The sequence below is a fragment of the Triturus cristatus genome, chromosome 6 (assembly GCF_964204655.1).
Source record: "Triturus cristatus chromosome 6, aTriCri1.1, whole genome shotgun sequence".
Lineage (NCBI taxonomy): Eukaryota > Metazoa > Chordata > Amphibia > Caudata > Salamandridae > Triturus > Triturus cristatus.
This window is the reverse complement of record NC_140589.1, coordinates 571,852,689-571,876,009: the sequence shown is the minus strand read 5'-3', so window position 1 is coordinate 571,876,009 and position 23,321 is coordinate 571,852,689.

Genomic DNA, 23,321 nt, shown 5'->3' with positions numbered 1-23,321 from the left:
AGCGATAATTTTTAAGCCACTGCGCCATCAACATACGGAGCAAATTCTGGCTCACATGCGCAAGGTTAGAGTTGTCTCTTGGAATGGCCATCGCATTTCAATTTCTCTAGACTTTGCCAGAGACACGGTCATTAGGAGAAAGGGCTTTCTTAATCTCCGGAAGCGCTTAACTGAGATGAATATTCCCTTCTCTTTTGCCGGCCCTTCAAAATTCCGCGTTACTTTCAAAGGTCGCTCCAGAATCTTCGATGAACCTGCTGATTTGGCCTCGTTTCTGGATAATCAGTTGGAGTCACAGATGGAACTTCAAATGGAGGCCTCGCTTGTTCCTGGCTCCTCTGGCACCTGATATGACTTTACATACTGCAATCTTTTTGTCTTTGTCAGGTCCATTGGGTTTCCTCTTTCTTGGATCTGCGTGGTGGTCCTAATGTCCAATGTTCTAGATGTGCTGATGTTGTCTTAGGTTTTCCCTTCCCATCGTTATAGTGTAGTGGTCTTTTATTGTCGTTAAGTCCTACTGTATGATTCGTTCAATATTTCGTGGTAGTGTTTCTTGATGGTTTTATTTCACTCATGTACACTTGTCGTCCTTATTACTCTTTTCAGCCTCAAGTTGTCCTTCTATATTGGTCCGGGTCCGTTTCTTCGCCCATTGTAGGGCTTCTTAATTTTCTTCGAACTTGTGTGTGTGATTTGGTCTTCTCTTTCTTCGTTTTTTGTTGTTTCTGTCTGATAATCGTCCTCGGTTGTCTCGTCTATCTGGAGTACGCCATTGTTTATTAGTGTTTTGGTAAATTGTTTGGTAATGTATTTGATTCATGGTATGCTTTTTAGATAATTATTAATTGCTGTTATTAGGGATAATCTCTCTTTTCTGTATAGTTAATGTTTATATCTTTCTTAATATTATAACATTGATTGTTTTGTTTAAGTATTATTATTAATTGCCTTCTTCCTTTTGGGCTCTTATCTCTCTTTCTCTGTCTATTTGCTTGCTTTCTTTTTCCTCCTCTTTCTCATTTTCTTTTCGGATTTCCTCCTTGGATTCTCCTTGTTTCATGTTGATGTCTAATGTCTGGAGGCGTGTCTTTTTGGAAGTTGTACTTCATATATCATATATGCAATATCCTTTTTTCCTGTTGCTAGTTCTATGTCTGGTTTGAATATACTCTCCCTTAATGTTAAAGGATTAAATCACCCAGTTAAAAGGTCAAAAATTTTAGACTACTGCAAATCCCTTTCTTCAGATCTAGTCCTTTTTCAAGAGACAAAGGTTTCTGTCAAGGAGGCGTCATTTCTGAAGAAAGAATGGGTTTCTGATGTTGCGTGTTCAGATGCTTGTGGTAAACGTAATGGAGTAATTACTTTAGTTTCTAAACACTCTGGATTATCTATCGTTTCCTCTGAGCAGGATACAGAGGGACGTTGGTTATTATCTAAGTTATCCGATGGCAATGCTGTTCTTTTTGTCATGAATATTTATGCCCCTAACAAGGATGATCCGTCTTTTTGGAAAACAATTACCAAAAAGCTAAATGACACTCCTCACTCTGGCAATCTTATTGTAGGGGGAGACTTTAATTTACCAATGGATCCTATTTTGGATAGGAATTCTGCCTTTACCTTTCGTCCCCCTCAGGCACATAAACAAAAGATTAATATGTGTTCTCTGACCCATCTCCAAGACGTGTGGCGAGTTCATAATCCCACTGGCAGTGATTTCTCCTTTTTTTCTTCACCCCATTCGTCTTTTTCACGCATTGATTATCTTTTGGTTCACTCCTCTCTTGTTCAATCTTCCTCTTCTCCGCTTATCCATCCTATTTTAATTTCAGACCATGCCGCGGTGACGTTCACGCTTATGTCGTTTGCCCCTAGAGCAAGGTCTCGATCTTGGAGACTAAATACAGAAATTTTACATGATGATTCCCTGATTCGAGAGTTTTCCAATGATATTGAGACGTTTTTCCTTGAGAATGTTGGATCAATTAGCTCTCCTGTGGTTCTATGGGATTCTTTTAAATGCACTTTCCGTGGTCAGGTCATTCAGTGTATGTCAAGGAGGAATGCTGCCATTAAAAAGGAACTCACGGATTTAGCAGATGAGATTAAACGTCAGGAATCTCTTTTTCGTAATTCCAAGGATAAATCATGTTTACAATCTATTAAAAATTTAAAATACACGTACAATACCATTGTTACTAAGAGAGCTCATATTGGCCTTCAGGCTCAAAAATCTAAGAAGTTGTTGTTAAAGAATCGTGCGGGTAAGATTCTTGCGGCTACATTAAAGTTCCAGGAATCTTCTTATAAATCTTCCTTAATCTCTTCTATTACTGACCATCTTGGTACGAAAAAATTCCAGACTGTAGAGATTCTTGAGGTCTTTCGCGATTTCTATAATAATTTATATACCCCCTCTACTCAGGCTTCTTTTGAACAGTGTCAGGAATTCTTGAAGACGGTTCCTCTGAAAGCGGTATCGGAGGAAGATAATAATTCTTTGAATTGCCCGATTACCTCTGAGGAGATCATTTCCGCGATTAAAGCTACTCGTTCCGGTAAGGCTCCGGGTCCTGATGGGTATCCTATTTTGTTTTATAAGACCTTTCTCTCCGTGCTTGTTCTGAAACTTCAATTGGTCTTTGATGCTTTTATTAAGGATGGCTCTGTGTCTGGTTCTGCTGCTGATGCTACTATTGTAGTAATCCCCAAAGAAGGGAAAGATCATTCAGACCCCAAAAATTTTCGCCCTATTTCCCTTCTTAACATGGAAGCTAAGATTTTTGCTAAAATTTTAGCTACACGCTTGGAATCCTTTATTCCTCAATTGGTTCATCCTTCCCAAACAGGTTTTGTGAAGGGTCGTCTTGCACGGGATAATATCCGTACTTTCTGTCACATTCTTGGTGCTGCCAAGCGATCCAATCTTCCGGCGGCTGCCTTGGCCCTTGATGCTGAAAAGGCCTTTGATAAGGTTTCTTGGCCTTTTTTACGTGCCGTTTTATGTGCTCATAACCTTGGTGATTCCTTTATCCGTATGGTTATGTCTCTGTATTCCCGACCTCGAGCTAACATAAGAGTGAATGGAGCTACGTCGTACTTTTTTAACCTTTGCCAGGGTACTAGACAAGGTTGTCCTTTGTCCCCTCTTTTATTTTTGCTGTCTATTGATCCTCTTCTTAGAATGATTGATGTACATCCAGATATTAGGCGGTTTTCTTTTGGATCTCATCAGCTTAAAACAGCTGCTTATGCTGATGACGTTCTCATTTTTTCAGAAGATATTGCATGCGCTATCCCTGCTATTTCTGATACAATTTCTCTTTTCTCAGAGGTTTCAGGATATACCCTGAACAAAGATAAGACAGAGATGTTCCCATTAAATGCTTACTGTTTCTCCTCTCATATGAGTTCGGCGGGTTTTAAGTGGCAATCTAAACAATTAAAATATTTGGGTATTTATTTTTGTTCCACTCTTTATGCTACGGTTACTTATAATGAGTCTCAAACTATTCTTAAGGTGCGACATCTTCTAGAAAATTGGTCTCCGAAACATATTTCTTGGTGGGGCCGTCTCCAAACTCTTAAAATGATGATAACACCTATTATTAATTTTGTTTCTTCTATGCTTCCAGTAAAGTTCTCTGATGCCTTCTTTCACGATCTTGATTTAATTACTTCCAAATTCTTATGGAATGACAAAAGGGCTAGAATGGCCTACATATTCTTGAGGAAATCCGATGATTTGGGAGGGTGTAATTTTCCTGATTGGGGGAAATATCAGTCTGCTTTTCTGGCCTCTCAGGGTGCGCTCCGGTTTTCCTCTCCCTCTATTCATGTTCCAGCTTGGTTGCTAATAGAACAGGAATTGGCCTCTCCTCTTCCGACTGCCTCTTTTTTAACCACACATACCCTTTCTATTCCATTCTCTAGATCTATTATTCTAGATACTATTGCTGCGGTTCGCAAGGTTGATAGGAGAGTGGCGGTTCCAATACATAAAACTAGATGGTCATCTATTTGGCGGAATTCCAAAATTAAACTTACTATTGATCCAGACTTGATGTCTTATTGGTCGGGGAAAGGTATCTCACTTGTTAAACATTTATATGATTTCAATAATGATCCTCTCCCTTTCTCTACCTTGGCTCAGCATTTCTCTTTATCTAATGTAGATTTTTATACTTTTCTTAAGATAAAAGTAGCACTTGCTAAAGTACACCTTCATCCTTCTTCCCCTATGATTACGCTTTTTCAATTATGGATTAAGTCTGGTCATGTAGCTTCTAGGATTTATACATTTTTGTCGTCTTCGACACTTCCTTCTCAAACTGTTACACAGCAAAAATGGCTTCATCATTTCCAGCATGGTGTTACCGATCATATTTCTTCAGACACTTGGCAGGATATTGGTAGGCTCTCTCTTCGTAATAAAATTGCCCCCTCTTTAATACAGTCTAAGTTTTTCTCTATTAATCTTCTTCACTGGACCCCCACTCGTCTATATTCATTAAATCCTAAGGAAGATAATTTATGTTGGAGTTGTGGTCTTGCACCAGGCGATTTCCAGCATATGTTCTTCGACTGTTCTCTTCTCCAACCCTTTTGGGGTTTAATTCATAAACACCTCATGCCTATCTTTAATGTTAAGTTTCAACTTTCATTTCCATTAATCCTTTTAGGCCCGCTGGCGGCCTCAGTCCCATTGCCTTTAGACTCCATGGAGTTACAACTGTTGAATCTTTTACTAACTATTGCAGTCAAAGTAATTCTCATGGAGTGGAAATCTTTTTCTTCTGTCTCTTACCATACTTGGTGGGCATGGGTTTCTTTTCTACGTAGTGCTCATACTTCAGTTGATCATGCTCATCTTTCTCCGTCTATATCTTCCGGTGTGTGGTTGGCGCTAGATACGTACATGCAATTTGCCTCAGAGGGGTTGGTGGATCAATATCCTTTTTATGTGTCTAATTAATGTTGTCTGGGGTGTTCGGTGAATCCGTTGGAAATCCTTCTCTTTTCTTTCTCTTTGTCTTGTCTTTCCTCTTCTTTATCCTGTCTCTTTTCCATCTTTGCTTTTTTCCTCTCTTTCCTTTCATTCCCAATTTCATATCTGATGATGATACTTTTGATAGCTACTTCTCCCGGTTCTTCATTGCTGCTACCTTAATCAACTTATGTTTCTGATACTTTTAGAATAATGAATTTTCAGATGGTATTTGTTTTTTATTGGTTATTATAAACCTACCATACTGTGTATTTCAGCTCTTATCAATTGTATCATTCTTGTCTATATATTATGTTTGCATTCACTCTTTTAAAATAATAAATTCTCTTGAAATCAAAAAAAAAAATCAATCAATCTTTATTTTTAGCACGACATGTTGATAGAGGTAAGTCCAACTCATGAATGAATAACTGTCGTTCCCAGCCATATATATAATCCCCCACTGATACAAAAGATGACCCCACGCGCCCCACAATACCACCAACCTTCACAGCATTATATAAAAGTGGACACTAGTGTAAAACACAGCTCTCGCTCATGTCTACTTCAAACAACAACACCTGGTGCTTGGCAAGGCATGAGCACAACATGAGAATGCCACTTTCGTGTATACACATCTCCTCCCTTTACATTTGTTCATGCAGTTTTTACATAAGCACAAAGGGGCAGATTTACAAGCCTCTTACACCACTTTTGAGTCACTTTTAACATGGTAAAAGTGATGCAAAAGTGGTGCAAGGGGATTTTAAATCTGCCCCAAAGTCTTTAAATCTTACAGGAGGACGTCTTAACCGTAACCTCCTGGAACTGCCACTGGGCAATTCCACATTCGTACCACTTTAAAACCTATCACAGATTGAATTCACAACACTGGCCTGGCACATCCAAAAACACATTTGTAGCACAACTATCAGATGAAGTATGCTCATTCTTGAACAAAGAGACTCTGCTAAGATTCCACACACTACCACCTTCTACATGTACAGCATGCCTAAAACCTGAAACACACGTACAGGATTTGACCACTTAGAACATCCCTTACCTACTATGATGCCTTTTCGTACACATACCATGTCACCCAAATGCACAGCTTATTTCCCAGGCACACCCATTCCTTTCTTTAGATCTTCTTTCATCTTCTTTTAACACATATCTATTTTTTCTCCAATTCCCTTGAAATCCACTTCAGCAAGATCACCACTGCACAATTGCTAGCATCAACCATTACACTACAATGTGTCCCAACTATAAAAGGTTTTAACCATGGTGCATTCACAATAAGATTTTTCAAGGTGTAAAATGCAGTAGACCTGACCGTAGTCCATTCAAATTTAGCATTTTTCTTTAGGATACACCTAAAAGGATCGACCATAGCAGCATAGCTTGTATTGCATTTTGCATAGAACTCTTTTAGTCCAAGAAAAGCCATCAATTGTTCTTTACATGTAGGTACCAGTGCCTTGCCGATATTTCCTACATGACTTTGTTTTGGGTTTTATACCTGTTCCACTGATGCAATGTCCCAATTATTCAACTTTGTGTTTCCTAAATCTACATTTATCTGAGCGTAAAGTCAGCCCCTGGGATGATAAAGCAGCCAAATCATTCTTTAAATTGCAGTCATGTTCTTCTATGTCTTTCCCTGATCCGGTAAGATCATCTATAGTTTCTTTCATTAACCTTTGGAATACTGAAGCAGCACTTGCCAAACTGAAATATATTCTGTAAAATCTAAACAAACCCTCAGGAGTGATGAGCGCAGTCACGTTGTTAGGTTCTTCATGCAACACTACCAGATGTTATGTGCTGGCTTAATCAAGACATTAAAAAGTCTGTGCTCCAGCTAATGTAGATTCCATCTCATGTAGATTCAGAAGTGGATGGGCATCCACACAAATAGCATTATTGAGACTGCGTAGATCAACAAAAGACGCATAATTCCCCATTGAGTTTGACTGAAATAACAACCGGAGAAACCCAAGGAGAAGACTCAACAGCTCAATTATTCACTTTTTACACATATCCTGTAACATTTCGTTCAATTTACTTCTGTAAGACAGGGGCACATTTCTTACTCTATGACGAACAGGTATAACATAATTCTGCAACCTGATGCGATATGTAAAACCCCTTATACATTCCCGGTTCATTGGTGAAAATCTCAGAGAACTTATGTTTCAATTTCTGCATGAATATAACGTCATTACTAGGTTTTCCATCACATGCAACTTAAGAGGAAATCCCGAAAGTGTAGACAGTACGATCTGCTCTTGGTTACAGCTTGATGCCCAGTTCTTTCTGACGTAGTCATCCTAATAAAGACTGGCAGTTCCTTGCAGCATAAATCTTGTGGCCTCTATATCCCCTGGAGAAAGATAGGGAGGCAACATATTTCTGTCAGGCAATTTTGTTTTGACAATATCACGTGCTATTATGGTATACCAAGCGCATGAGTCCACCAACACGTGTACTCGCACCATCAATGCTAACAATGAACGAGGGATCATTAATGCCATCACTCATGTTCAAAACTGTGTTTACATCCTGATCACTGTATTCCAAAACAGACTCCCATTCATCCTGGTTTTGTATCAAATTCACCCTCCGGTGAGCTGATTTGCAAAATGTCCTTTTTTGTTGTATCTAGAACAGTTTTTGTCCATTGCAGGACTTATTTTAGGATTTCCCAAATGGAAACTACTACCACATCAAAAATATGAATCAAAACTTTTTATTCCCTCAGGTTTTTGCCTCCTAGTCTGCCAAGTAGATTTTTGTGTTACCTCATTTTTCTGACTAATGGTTTTCTTGAGTTTGTCTCCCTCTTTCACAACAATGTGAACCTCACTTTTCTCACTCCCTCTTATCTCATATACAAATTTTTCTGAATGTTCAATAGCTTTGGCTATCTCGATGGCAGCTTTTAACGACATATCTGCCATGGCCCACGATCCCTTCTGGATTTTCTTGTTGTTAGTCCTTATGAGTATTTGGTCCCTTAGAACCTGTTCATATGTATATAATACCCCGCCCACACAAAAGATGCCCCCTCGCTCCCACAATAACACCAACTTCCACAGCATTATATGAAAGTAGACCAGAGCATGAAACACAATTCACACTTGTGTCTACTTCAAACAGCAACACCTGGTGCGTGGCAAGGCATGAGCACGACATGAGAATGCCACTCTAATGTATACAACACATCCAAAAGTAACAATTCAAAATTCTTTCTTCAGTTCCATTTGGTTTCATGTGTTTTTTTCTTTTCAGATTATCTCTATTAGTCTCGTTTTTCTTTTCAGGGCAGCTCAATAGTTCAGGATTCACATTACACAAATCTTCCAATGACATTCAATGCGGTATTCACAAAGTTTGACCATCCAGTTGTTGAATATCTGCGATATGGCACTCAGGCTCTTTTTGATTTCCTTAGGTTTTGCTGATTCGGATCTAGGCCACCTTCGTCGCTAAACTCAGCCTCTCCCGGTATTATTTCTGGAAATCGAGCTATTGAACTTCTCCTCAGATTTTTGTTTTCATTACTTTGTGGCCACTACGCTTGTTTCTCCTTGTTCCACTGCTGGTTATTTCACCTGGATCTTCTTGTTTTAGTACCATGTCAGCTGCACTTCCCCTCTGTGACTTGATACCTGCTTCTTCTTTGTTAGAGATCTCAATGCCACTGTGTGTTATTTCAGGTGATTGCCTTAACATTCCATCAACAGATCTTCACCCCCTCCTTCTTCCGGTGACTGGCTTGACACTGGTGCTGTTGGCCTGGGAGGTCTCTCGATTGGCGGTGCAACCAGCATAGCTCTTCATTCAGGAACATAGACCAAAGGTACTTCTGGATTGCTCCTCCTTTTGGTATGGGCGCATGAATCCAACTCGGGTCTCCAGCACACTTAACAGCAGTATGTGTAGTGAGGATCACCTGAAAGGGGACTTTCCATCTGGGTTCAAGAAAAAGTCTCCCGAATGGGCTTCTTGATCACGACCCAATCAGCCGGATTGAGGTTGGCAATGTTCTTGATGCGGGTCTTGTGTGGATGCTGAGACCTAATGAGAGACAGAATGAACCACCTCAGACAGTATTTAGCAATATTCTATTCTAATATCATCAGTGATATTCAATAGAGCATTGTCAGGAATGGCAGGTAATCTCAGTGCTCTACCCATCTGTATTCCATGGGATGAATAACTCTGTTTTACTGTCAGGGGTCCTCCGGATACTCATCAACACCAAAGGTAAAGCGCCTGGCCATTCCAGTTAGGTTGGTGTTCAGACCTTGGCCAATCTAGACCTGATGGTACAGTTTATTTGCTCAACCATACCAGAGGCTTCTGGTCTGTAACTGCAGTATAACCTTTGTTCCATGTATAAGGCTGTGCAGATTATCTTCATCACTACATTGCTGAAGTGTATTCCTCTATCTGACTCAAGAGAAATCGGCATTGCGAACCTGGGTATTAATTCGCATAATAATAGCTTAGCTACAGTAAGTAACTTTTTCTAGTTGGGTAGGCTTCTACCCATCTTGAAAAGATGCATACAATCACTAGGATATATATGGCATAACATTGTTATGTGGGACACCCCCGCGCCGCACGGCCACCAGCTGCTACGTGTGCCCCTTGCCTCGCTGCTGCCTCGTTTTTGCCTCGTTCGCCGGCTGCCGCCGCTGCGAGCACTTTTTCCCCTTGTTTTGGTTGTTTTGTCAGGTATTTGTGCTTGTCTCACTGATCTGTTGTTTTCTCTGCTTTTCCCCGTTTTTGTCGCTATTTTGTGCCTGTTCAGTATTGTATCGTGTGTACCCTCCTTCCTGGTTGTCCGCCTACCGCTCCGCCCCCCGCCCTCCCTTCCCGCCACCGCCGCTTGTCCCCGCCCCTTTTTCTTCTGTAACCCTCCCCGCTCCCGCCTCCCAGCTGCCCCGCCCACCCGCGCACTTCGCCTTAAATGGCGACCGTGCGAACGCGCAGCGGTCACGCGCAGCGAGCGCGCCGATTGTGCGCCGAAGGCGCGCCAAAGGTAAGCCCGTCTGCGCCCGTCCGCGCCTGGACCGCGCCCAGTGCCAGGACCGCTGGCCCCCGTAGAGCCCGACCGACCCGCCTGACGTACTCAGCCGCCACCCTCACCGCTCTCAACACCGGCCGACACCCAGAATGCCACCAAGCCACTCCAAGACGCACCCACGGACCATTCAGCTGCCACGCCTGCAAGTTCTCCTGCAGCCGGACCAGCCCCGCACCAGCACCCGCCAAGTCGAACTCCAGCAGCACCCACCTCAAGTGCATCCTCCTCAACACCCGCTCCGTCCACAGACACGCCATCGAACTCTGGAACCTCCTCGACACCACAGCCCCAGACGTTGCCTTCCTCACGGAGACCTGGATGAACGCCTCTTCAGCTCCCGACATCGCCATCGCTATCCCAGAGGGCTACAAGGTCATCCGGAGGGACCGAAACGCCAACCAGATGGGAGGAGGCATCGCCATCATCCACAGGAACACCATCCGCCTCACGACCAGCACCGACAACACCCTGACCAGCGCCGAACACCTGCATTTCCAGATCCACACCAACCCGAACACCACCCTCAGAGGCACCCTGATCTACCGACCCCCTGGACCACGCACGCAATTCAGCGACGACATCGCCGACTTCGTCAGCCCGCACGCCCTCCCCTCCGCTGACTACATCCTCCTGGGAGACCTCAACTTCCATCTGGAGAACAACAACGACCACAACACCAGCACCCTGCTCGACAACCTCGCCAACCTGGGACTCAAGCAACTGGTGTCCACCCCCACCCACCTCGCCGGACACACACTCGACGCCGTCTTCTCATCCAGCACAGACATCGACTTCAGCCACGCCACAGAGCTTCAATGGACGGACCACAGCTGCGTCCACTTCACCTTCAAGAGAACAACGACCCACCAACACCAGCAACACACCGCCCACAGAAGCTGGAACAAGATCACAGCAGACCAGCTCGCCACCTCCCTGAGCCAACACCCTCCTGCCAGCTCAGCGAACCCCAGCCAGGCCGCCGATAACATCACGAAGTGGATCAGCAACTGCGCGGACGAACTCGCCCCGCTGAGGACCCCGCCTAGCAGACCCGGCAGCAAGAAGGCCCCATGGTTCACCGACGAACTCAAGAGCTCCAAGAAGAACTGCCGAGCCCTCGAGAAAGTCTGGAAAAGGGATCCGACACCGGACAACAGGACCTCCTACAAACTTGCCACCCGGAAACACCACCAGCTGATCCGCGCCGCCAAGAGAACAGCATTCAAGGACCGGTTGGACAACAACGCACACAACAGCAAGGAACTCTTCAACATCGTGAAAGAGCTTTCCAACCCCAACGCGGGAAACAACGACATCACCCCTTCGCAAGACCTCTGCAACTCCCTGGCTTCATACTTCCACAACAAGATCGCGGACATACACAGCAGTTTCAACAACCAACCAACGCACACCACGACCGACCAGCCAGCCCCCCCCACCACCACCCTCCACGCCTGGACCCCGATCAGCACAGAAGACACCATCCGCACGATGAACTCCATCCACTCCGGATCACCAACCGACCCCTGCCCCCACCACATCTTCAACAAGGCCGACGCTGTCATCGCACCCCACCTACGAGACATCATCAACACATCCTTCGACACCGCCATCTTCCCCGAGAGCTGGAAACACGCCGAACTCAGCGCTCTACTCAAGAAACCAACAGCGGACCCCACCGACCTCAAGAACTACCGCCCCATCTCGCTTCTCCCGTTTCCAGCCAAAGTCATCGAGAAGACCGTCAACAAGCAGATGGCCGCCTTCCTCGAGACGAACGGATCCCTCGACCCCTCACAGTCCGGCTTCCGAGCCAAACACAGCACCGAGACCGCCCTCATCGCCGCCACCGATGACATCCGAGCCCTGATGGACAATGGAGAAACAGCGGCCCACATCCTCCTAGACCTCTCCGCGGCATTCGACACGGTCTGCCACCGCACCCTAATACGGCGCCTCAGCAACATCGGAATCCAGGACAAGGCGCTGGAATGGATCATCTCCTTCCTCGACGGAAGAACACAGCGAGTCCGCCTACCACCTTACAAGTCAGAGGCCTCCGAAGTCATCTGCGGCGTCCCCCAAGGATCATCCCTGAGCCCCACCCTCTTCAACGTCTACATGAGCCCCCTCGCGGCCATCGTACGCAAACACCACCTCAGCATCATCTCCTACGCCGACGACACCCAGCTGATCCTCTCCCTGACCAACAACCCCGCCGCCGCCAGAGCCAACCTACACGAAGGGATGAAAGAGGTAGCCGAATGGATGACGACCAGCCGCCTGAAACTGAACTCGGACAAGACGGAGGTCCTCATCCTGGGCTCCTCTCCCTCCGCCTGGGACGACTCCTGGTGGCCTCCCGCCCTGGGCACCGCACCCAAACCGACAGACCATGCACGTAACCTGGGCTTCATCCTGGACTCCTCCCTCTCCATGACCAGGCAAGTCAACAGCGTCTCCTCGGCGTGCTTCAACATCCTACGCATGCTACGGAAGATCTTCTGGTGGATCCCCACAGAGACCAGGAAGACCGTCACCCAGGCCCTCGTCACCAGCCGACTGGACTACGGCAACGCCCTCTACGCCGGGACCACCGCCAAGCTCCAGAAGAGACTCCAGCGGATCCAAAACGCCACAGCCAGACTCATCCTCGACATCCCACGATCCAGCCACATCTCCGGACATCTGAGAGACCTTCACTGGCTCCCCATCAACAAGAGAATCACCTTCCGCCTCCTCACCCACGCACACAAAGCCCTACACGACCAAGGCCCGAGCTACCTCAACAACCGAGTCAACTTCTACGCTCCCAAACGCCACCTCCGATCAGCCAACCACGCCCTCGCCGCCGTCCCCCGCATCCGCAGAGCAACTACAGGAGGAAGGTCCTTCTCCTACCTGGCCGCCAAGACCTGGAACTCCCTCCCGTCCGACCTGCGCCTGACCCAAGACCACCTCTCCTTCAGGAAGAAGCTGAAGACCTGGCTGTTCGAGCAGTAGCGGCACCCCCCCCCCCCCCAGCGCCTTGAGACCCTACGGGTATGTAGCGCGCTTTACAAGTGTCACTGATTGATTGATTGATTGATTGATTGATTGACATTTATGTAAAAAAAAATCAACTTCCACAATGCTGAAGTGGGCAATGGCTGGGTGCAAAGTGACACCAACAGCCTGGATGAGAACATGATCCTATTTCTAAAATAGACTTTAAAACAAGAATCGGATCAGCATATTCACTTCCCCAGAGCAAACCCTAAGGGGCATATTATCAAGCACGGCGATAAAATTATCGCCGCTTTAGCGGCAGAAAACTGCCGCTAAAACGGCAATAATGAGCTTGATAATATGCTCTATGGAATTCCAATTGAAGCCCATGTTAGACGTGAAGGACATCTAACATGGGCTTCAATTGGAATTCCATAGAGCATATTATCAAGCCCATTATCACCATTTTAGCGGCAGTTTTCTGACGCTAAAGCAGCGATAATTTTATCGCCGTGCTTGTTAATATGCCCCAGAGAGTCTGAACCTGATAGCTAGCTAATCTAGATACATGGGTCAGAAACTCTGTCAAAATGCCATTGTACGGAATCACTAAGAGGGTGTGCTTGCGCTGCCACAGAGATGAGTGAAAGTTTGGACCCTTTTAGTATAATCCCAGCTAATGGCCCCAAAACACTAATTTCAAGCATGATATGTGAGTGTAAGAGCCTCAAAATACAGCAACTGCACGTGATACTTGCAATAAAGGGCCGGACCATAGGGTTGTGAAAAAACAAGTGCAGACTGAAGGTGCAAATGTAAAACCCCTAGGCCTAGTCCAGTGACTAAAAACTGAGTTGAAACTAGAATATTCCCAGGAGTTGTAAAAGGCGAGAGAAAATGTCCCTGAACCCAAACCAGCTGAACAGGGGAAAGGTGTTGAAATCAAGTGAAATGCATATTCCCTCTGAGAGCCTGGTGTCACTGCAAGAATGGGCAAAATTGATTATAGACAGGACATGCTGCCTTTTGAAATTAAACATGAAAGCAGAATGGCGTACAGTGGACACAAACCAGTCAAGGAACCAGCTGGGATGTGCCTAAGGAAGAACCAGATATAAACGTCATGAACAAGTCATTGAAACCAAGTCACCCTAAATTGCAGGATAGATAGCATGGCCACAAAACAAATAAGCCGGAAGGGAGGGTAACCATGGAGGAACAACACACATCAGATATAGAGGATAAATTCCAAGCAAATCAGCAGGAATGGCTAGAAATGGACTAAGTATCATGCTGAATAAATCCCAAAATTAAGATCCTGAAGTTAGATTCTGAGACCACATCCCGAGACAGTTCCAGGCAATACAACCTCTGCACTTTAGGGATACCCAAAAAGCAGAATGGAGGATTTTGTTGAAAGAATGCTGACATGGGTACCATTTAGGAAGCATTTAAGGGAGTGGTTAGGGACCTTTTTTATAGCAAAACGGTATAGAATGCTCAAATCTCTGGCAGACCACGTGGAAAGATGGAGCGAGATATCAAACAAGAGGAATTAGCTGAAAGCTGCTAGCATAGCACTCACCCCCACTCTTTGAGGAATCAGCTAACAAAAAAATACTACCTCCAATCATGCGGGAGGCATTACTTCTCACTATACTCAAACTAGGGAAGTCCCCTGAAAGCTATGGTTAATATAGACTGATCTCATTGATAAATTGCAATAACACGATCCTATACAAAATTATATCGAATGGACTGATCTGACTCCTCACAGACCTCATTATGCCAAAACAGGCAGGTTTTATGTCAGAGTTGTTCACGGCTCATAACTTAGTGACTTTAATTGCTTTCCTGCACCAGACAGATCACAGATAGACACATCAGCAGTCATTCTTGAATCTTTTTGCCATATTACAAGGGTTGGAACTTTCACACTCCCTTATTAACTGTATCACATTGTTATATACAAGCCCTGGAGCGTGTCAGAGAATAAATGGACTTGCTTCCACCCCAATAAGTATTGCTAGAGGCATCCATCAGGGCTGCCCGCTATTCCTCAAACTTTATCTGCTGGCATTAGAGTCACTAAGATAATCACACAATCTTTTTAGCTACAGATACCACAATGTTCTACTTAAGGGATCCACACAATAACTTGATTCAATTATGTACAGAGTTCGTTAAATTCAGTGGGCTGTAAGCATCATGAATAATTGAAACAAATTATTAATTTTCTCGCTCATACCGATGGAGTGAGCAGCACTCAACTCAGTGAAACCACCACCCATCATCATTCTGAGTTGGTATGCCCAGCTAACTGGCAATAACTGGCACCCTTGCCCTGCCAGGAGCCTCGACACGTGGTGGCACTACAGCGGGGCAGTGCTCGGAGGTGGGAATGCTTACTTTGAGGGATGTGCTGTGCTGCGAGGATATGGCCTAAAATGGCGGTGGTAGTGTGAGCAGCTCAGCGATCAGACCTTTTCAGAGGGAAACCGCCACTTACACACCTCTGACACCGACAGCCCTAAGATCATGATTGCCATCCACTGAGAAGGAAGAGAATGCGATTGGGCGAGCCGCCGCACACTGCTCAACTCAAGAACAGCACTTGAGCTCCAAGAAACAAGCTGCCACCATTGAGGAAGAAGCTGATGGTGGTGACTAGATAGCCTTGCAGCCCGGAGAAGTAAGCTGATGGCCCTGCACTCGTGGTGAGATGTGTGCCATTACCAATCCGGTAAGGTGAGGCAGGCATTGATGTGTAGGGGATATAAGGAGAGGAAGTCCTCTGGGACTTGCGAGGATAGTAGAGCGCGGCCAGCTCATGACCGGGCCGGTGCTAAAATTACTCAAGAGTGGGTATCTGAAGGCATGAGGACACATGGCGGCAGTGACATAATCTGGAACACACTACATAATCAACAGGCAGGACCGCCCATGAGTCCGCCAGCTGTGGTGCATGCTTTGATAAACTGCTTGCTGATGAGGTGAGGTTTGCGAGCGCTTGATGCTGTCTTGGGTGGAGGCGATGAATGAGGTTGACGGGAGACAAAGGCCTGGAAGAGCATCAGGCAAGGGATCTCCACCTGTACCAGTTTACTGGCAACTAAACGGGAGGAGGATGGAGAGTGCACTGTGTGTGTGTGTGTGTGTGTGTGTGTGTTTGTGTTTGTACTTATATGGCGCACAGCTACCCCATTTCGGGGTGTCCACTCCTGGGCATCCCCAAGGTGAAGCCAGGCCTCCCAGCGCTGTTGGAGCCGTTGTGGAGATTAAGCAAGCTATTGCCCAGAGTTGCAGTGTGGGACCCATGATTAGAATAGGCACCGAGGCGAGAAATCAGGTCCGAGGAATTATGAGCCCAAGACCCGCCAACAGAGCCTACTGACTTGGACTATGGCTGGGGCCACCTCTGAGAGGGTGGATGGCCTGGTGAATGAAAACTAATCACTGAGGTCCTTGTTGGTGAGGAAGGAGTTTGCACTCTATGAGATTAGCCACTAAGGGAAACGGGATCTGCCATGCGAGACCTGGAGTAGTGGCCTAAACTGCTTTGAACTGATGGTTGCCTTTCTGGGGCTACCAATGCATAAAAGGGGCACCTGTCTCCTTTCATATTGGAAATATTGTATAAGGGGAGTGAGGCTCATACCAATTAACAGTGAGGAAAGGCTAGTCAGAGCTATCACCATCCAATCATGATGGAGAAATCAACCTGTAATGCAATCAGAGCACTGATCCTGGGTCAGAACTCCAAGACAAGAATGAAAGCCCTGCTGGTTCATTGCAGACCCCCCAAAACCCCACTCTGCAGGATATTTTACAGGCCATCACAGCTTCCAGTGAGAGACTGGAGGCAAAAATTGACTCCATTGGAACAGACCTGGGGCTCCTGCGGGATGGCCACTGGCAATTGACTGAGAGGATGATTGCTAATGATCATCAGCTGATGGAATCTGCCCAAGTCTGTCTGCCCTAAGGGATCGCCTGACAGCAGTTGAAGCTATAGTGTATACTCTGGAGCTTCATGCAGAAGATGCTGAAAACCATTCCCGTAGCAACAACATAAGAGTGGTGGGTCTGCTGGAGAAAACGGAGGGCACCAATCTGGTGGACTTCTTGGAAAAGTGGTTGCGCACAGAGGTAGCGCCGGAGGGACTATCACCATACTATGCATGAGAAAGAGCACACAGGGTGCCATCACGACCGCCAAAGCCGGGAGCTCCCCCAAGACCTGTGATAGCGCGGTTTCTGCACTACAGAGACAGAGATCATGTACTGTCACAAGCAAGGAGTAAAGACGACATCTGAGTGGATAACATGACAGTACAGATTTTCCCTGACTTTTCAAGAGAAGTGCAGAGGCCAAAAAGAACTCCATCCCCTTGACCTCAAATATGCAAAACTATTCCTGGGATGACTGAAAGTAATGTCCGCAGAAGGGATAGAGCCTTTTCGTTCACCACAGGACACCTAGGATTTGTTATAAACTCAACCGGGAGCAGGCCATGGCAGGGGCCCTGAGCGACAGAGGATTCAATGGACCGGCACCCAGAGCGGAAGGAAGAATGGAGGCTCAGTAGTCCCTTCTCATGAGGAAGTACAGCAGGGATGCGAGAGTGCGATGGAGGTGGTGCCATTGATCAGTGGTGAGACATGGGGCAGATAATGCCGGTGAGCGATGTGTCGGCAAGAGACTCAGTCTCTGATCCCAGTTCTAGTATCTGTGAGAGTCTGAGTACGGAGCAACCCAGGGTGGCACCAAGATCATGTGATGACATTATTTGAGTAGTGTGCAGAAGCTTTTCTGAGGTTTCCTGGGTAGTGTTTGGGGTGCCCGCAAACTACTTCAAATATGATGTAGAAGTTGGCAAGTATGGCAATGTCATGAGCTGGGTGGCTGGTGGGCTGAGTGGAAGGATCAAGTATCCATTTATCCCCGCTGAACACTGCGTGGGCACCCCCTTAATTCTATGTGTCTTGTCTTATTGTTTGGATAGGGGATTCTAATCTGCTTGTCCTGGGGTGGGGGAGTTGGGGTATTGGTTCAGTGTATGTAAGTTTGACAGTTGGGGCTATTGAGAACATGAGTCATTGTTGCTGCTCTATTTAGCTGGGTATGTCTGAGCTGAGCATAGGGTGAAAGGTGGGCTCATTCACTACTTGGCAATAATGTTTCGACTATGGTGCGCCCCCTAATGTATAGTTTTATGCCCTGGAATCTTTGGGGAATACAATCCATGGCTAAACGGTACAAGGTGTTTTCGTAATCAATCAGTGAATTGTAAGCGCGCTACTCACCAGTGAGGATCTCAAGGCACTGGGGGGGGGTCCGCAGATCTGTTAGCCGAACAGCCAGGTATTGAGGGTCTTCCTGAAGGTGTTCAGGGAGGAGGCGCGTCTGATGTTTTCCAGGAGCTCGTTCCAGGATTTGGCTGCGATGTGAGAGAAGGATCTTCCGCCTGCCCTGGCTCTGTGGATGCGCAGGGATTTGGCCAGTGCGAGGTTCGAGGATTGGAGGTTTCTCTTGGGTATGTGGAAGTTGACTCTTTCATTGAGGTATTTGGGTCCAGTGTTGCGTAGGCATTTGTAGGTTTGGGTGAGGATTTTGAAGGTGACTCTTTCTCCACGGGGAGCCAGTGAAGGTTTCGAAGGTGGTGGCTGATGTGTTCATGCTGGGGGATGCCGAGGACAGGTCTGGCGGCGGTGTTCTGTATCATCTGGAGTTTTCGGAGTAGGGACTTGTTGATGCCAGCATGGAGTGTGTTTCCATAGTCCAGTCTGCTTGTGATGGGTGCGTGAGTGAGGGTTTTCCTTGACTAGGGAGCGATCCATTTGATTGTGTTGTGGAGGATGCAGAGGGTGTTGAAGCAGCTGGAGGTGACGGCGTTGACCTGTCGGTTCATGGGGAGAGAAGGGTCGAGTATGATTCCGAGGTTTCTGGCATGGTCCTACAGGGTGGGTGGACTTCCACCAAGGGAGGTCAGCCACCATGTGTTGTCCCATGCTGAGGGAGTGGTACCGAGTACGAGGACTTACGTCTTCTCAGCATTGAGTTTTAGGCAGCTGTTGGTCATCCAGGCCGCTACGTCCTGCATTCCTTTCTGGAAATATACTCTGGCACTGGTGGGGACTTTAGTGAGGGAGAGGATGACCTGGGTGTTGTCAGCATAGGATATGATGTTGAGGCCGTGTTGTCGGACAATGGTGGCTAGGGGGGCCATGTAGATGTTGAAGAGTGTCAGGCTTAGTGATGACCCCTGTGGGACTCCGCAGGTGATTTCCATGACATCAGAGAGGAAGGGTGGCAGTCTGATTCTCTGGCCTCTTCCGGTGAGGAAGGACCGGATCTAGTTGAGGGCTGTTTCTTGTATGCCGGCGTTGTGTAGTCTGGCGAGGAGGGTGTAGTGGGAGACGGTGTCGAAGGCTGCTGAGAGATCCATGAGGATGAGGGCTGCGGAGTGGCCCTGGTCAAGGATGTTGCGTATGTCATCTGTGGTGGTGAGTAGGGCAGTTTCGGTGCTGGGGTTGCTTCTGAATCCTGATTGTGACGGGTTTAGTATCGCCTTCTCCTCGATGAAACGTGTCAGCTCCCTGTTGACAGTTTTCTCGGCAACTTTTGCCGCGAAGGGGAGGGGCGAGATGGGCCGGTGGTTCTCGAGTTCAGTGGGGGCAGCTGTGGGTTTCTTGAGCAGGGGCCTGACTTCTGTGCGTTTCCACTCGTCTGGGAAGGTGCCAGTTCCGAAGGTGGTGTTGATGGTGTTTTGTAGTTTGGGTGTGATGGTGGCGGCGGCTCTGTGGTAGATGTGTGGCAGGCAGGAGTTGATGGGGGCCCCTGAATGGATGCCTTTCATGGTTGAGGCGGTTTCTTTGCCCGTGATTGGTGTCGAGGTGGAGATGGTGGGCTGGCTGGTGTGTCTAGAGGGCGGGTCGGCTGTGGCGTGTGGTTGGTGGTCGCTGAGGTTGTCGTAGAGGTTTTTGATTTTGAGGTGGAAGTAGGTTCCGAGCTTGTCGCAGAGGTCATACATGAATAGACTAGGTATCCACATTGCCTTCTTGCAGGAGACACATCTCACAGCTAAGGAGGGCACCACACTACAGCGTAGATGGCGAGGGCAAGCTTACTACTCTACATTCTCGGCAAATGCACAAGTGGTTCTTATATGGATTAGGGCAGGGGTGCCCTTCCAGCTGGTAAAACACATAGTAGAACCCAAAGGTCGATTTGTAATGGTACTTGGCTGGCTGGGAGGGTTGGACATATCCATGGTGAATATATATCTACCGAATACTGACCAGGGCACATTTTTTGCTACCCTATACCGAAGGATGGCTCCTTATTTGACCTCCCTGAGGATCCTAGGGGACAACTTAAATTGTGAAGCAAATGTTCTTATGGACCGCACATACTCCCCCCAAGGGACTCCCAGACTGTACGCATGGCACGTGTCTTCCAAGAGTGGCATCGCCACTGGGCTGTGATGGATTCATGGAGGCATATGAATCCCAATTGGGGGAATTACCCCTTCTTTATGGGCTCCACAAAGTATATGTCTGAATGGATACTTTCTTGTGTAACCCAGTAGTCCATGGCTTAGTGCAGTCTATTGAATACTTGGCCCGTACCATATGGGACCACAACATCTACCGGCGATACCCATTTGAAAACTCAAGCCCGAAGTGCTAGAAGACCAGGCCTTTCGGGAGACAATAAGGAGAAAATAGTCTAATATTTTATTTATAATGCTGACACAGCGTCCTCGCCACAGATGGAATGGAAACCTTTAAGGCGGTACTAAACTCCTACTCCTAAACTGAGAAAAATCCTAACTTTAAGACTTTCGGTGTTCACAGAAGGCATTTAGGAGTCCTAAAGTTAGGACTCCTAACTTCTGTGAATACCGAAATGAGTAAGTGCCTTCTGTGAATACCAAAATGAGTAAGTGCCTTCTGTGAATACCAAAATGGTAGTAAGTTTAGGATTTTGTCTTAAATTAGTTCTGTGAATCGGGCTCCTAGTCTCTCAGGGAACTAAATGGGAGGAAGACCTTGGCACTTCTATTAACCTAAAAGACTGGGATAAGATTATAGAACGCACACTGAAAGTCTCTAGAAATGCTCACTGCAAACTTATTAATTATTACATACTTCATAGAGTGTATTTGACATCTGAGCTCATAGGTGGATACTTCCAGGTACCTGACACAACATGCCCACAATGTGGATATGTGGGAAACCACCTCCTCCATATGTTCTGGTCCTGTTCAGAATTGCATGCTTTCTGGGAGGGAATTATATGCACGATAGAAGAGTGGATTGAAAAGGAGATCCTGCGAACCCCGTGTCACTGTCTCTTCAGTTGGTTTCCCCACCCTGCAAAATCTAAGATAACTGTGAGGTTTCAAAATCTGGCGTATATTATTGCTAAGCATGAAATAATGGGGGGCCCAAGGATGACAACTTGGAAGAGTGAGATGGTAAAGTGGGTGAGCTGTGAAGGGAGAATACTCCTGAGGGAGGCACAGAGTGGCATGGGTAACAATGATGGATCCACCTTAATCAACCCGGAACAGGCTTCGCCAACAGCCACCTCGGGGAAATCACCCAGGTGATTTATATGCATTGTAACCGGGTGCCCGCTGTGTGTTATATGCCCTTCCTTACATGATGATGAAACCCGAATTCCCATGGGGCGGATTGTCACTCCGCCTAAGACTCATTGTTATGGCTTACCATCCCTCCTTTTTCATATGAAACGCTGGAACCAGCAAGGGGAAGTAACGTAATGACCTATGGGGGGGGAAGAGGGAGGGAATGGTTTGATTGTTGTTTGGTTGTTTCTTGATTAACACTGGCAGATTGTGTGGCTCATTCTGATATATCATATTCTGGTGCCGCACTAAGAAGCATTTTAATGTATGTTTTGAATGACTATATAAACTCAATAAAATCTGTAAAAAAACTAAGACAAGGATAATTATTATGATAGAGACCTCTGGGTTGCCATAACATAGCTACAAGACAAAATTGACTGGTGGCTGAAACTCCTGCTATAAATGGCTGAGTGCTTTGCACTGAGGAGAATGGTAGTACTACCAAACTGCTTTATTATTTTGCTAATATCCCCGTTCGACTTACTAGAATTTTCTTCCAGACTTTAAGATCCCTAATGATAAAATTGACTTGGAGGATAAAAATACAGGCCGGAACGGGGACATTTTCATATCATTCCGGTGGTTTTGCAGTGCATGATCTGAAATTGTGTTACTTATGCATGTACACACACTGTACATACTACTGGTTTCACTCCCAACCCCAAATGCCACACTTAGGGGCCAATTACGATCTCGTCCGGAAAGCATTCCGACCGAGTCAGTTACGGAATGCTTTCCGGATGACTCGGATCAGGAGAGTCAGACAGAGCGATTTGGCTGAATCCGGATGCTTCCGGATACAATTGGGTCAGACTCCCATTCACTTCATGTAGCCTGTGTTCCGAACGAGAATACTGGCTCCCATTGAAGAAAGGGGTGGCTGGGGAAAATCATGCGCCCTGTGACAGGGGCCATGGTTGGGAAGAGGGGAACCATGGGTACCCCCACAGGCCCGATTCGGGGGGCCCTGGAGTAAGGAGGGCCTGCTTTGTGCCCCCAAAGTTAGATTTCAACAGCCAATTCATTCGGGGCAAACTGAATCAGAACGGTTGTCCGAATCGTACATTGTAATTGCTCGCTTGGAAACCGAGTCCATTGAGCTGTACGATTCGGCTCTGAAAGGCTCGACCTGTCTGAACGCCTTTCGGAACTGATTCGGACAGCCCTTACAGTCCCGGGGATCTTAATCAGTCGTTCGGAACCGGGTACGGTTTGGTCAGAAACAAGGGTTCGAATTGGATTCGGCAAGCCCGAATCCGATTCGGAGCCCTTCTGAAAGAGATCGTTATTGACCCCTACAGTGGTAGAGCAGGAACATGTAGAGCCATTTTCCTTACAGATGCTTATATGCAGAAGCATCCCACTGTCAACTCTCTGAAATAGCCACAAGAGATTGCACTAGTCTGGCATGGGCCAAACTGAAAGCAGATCTGGCTTGAACATATTATAGTTTCCCATGAGCCCTCTGATATGTCATCCTGGTCTGTCCCTTACATGTGAGGGCAAGGTGGCAAATCAACTACCTCAGCTTCAACCTGGACAATGGGGAGACATATATAAGGCAAATTCCAATATGTAAGTG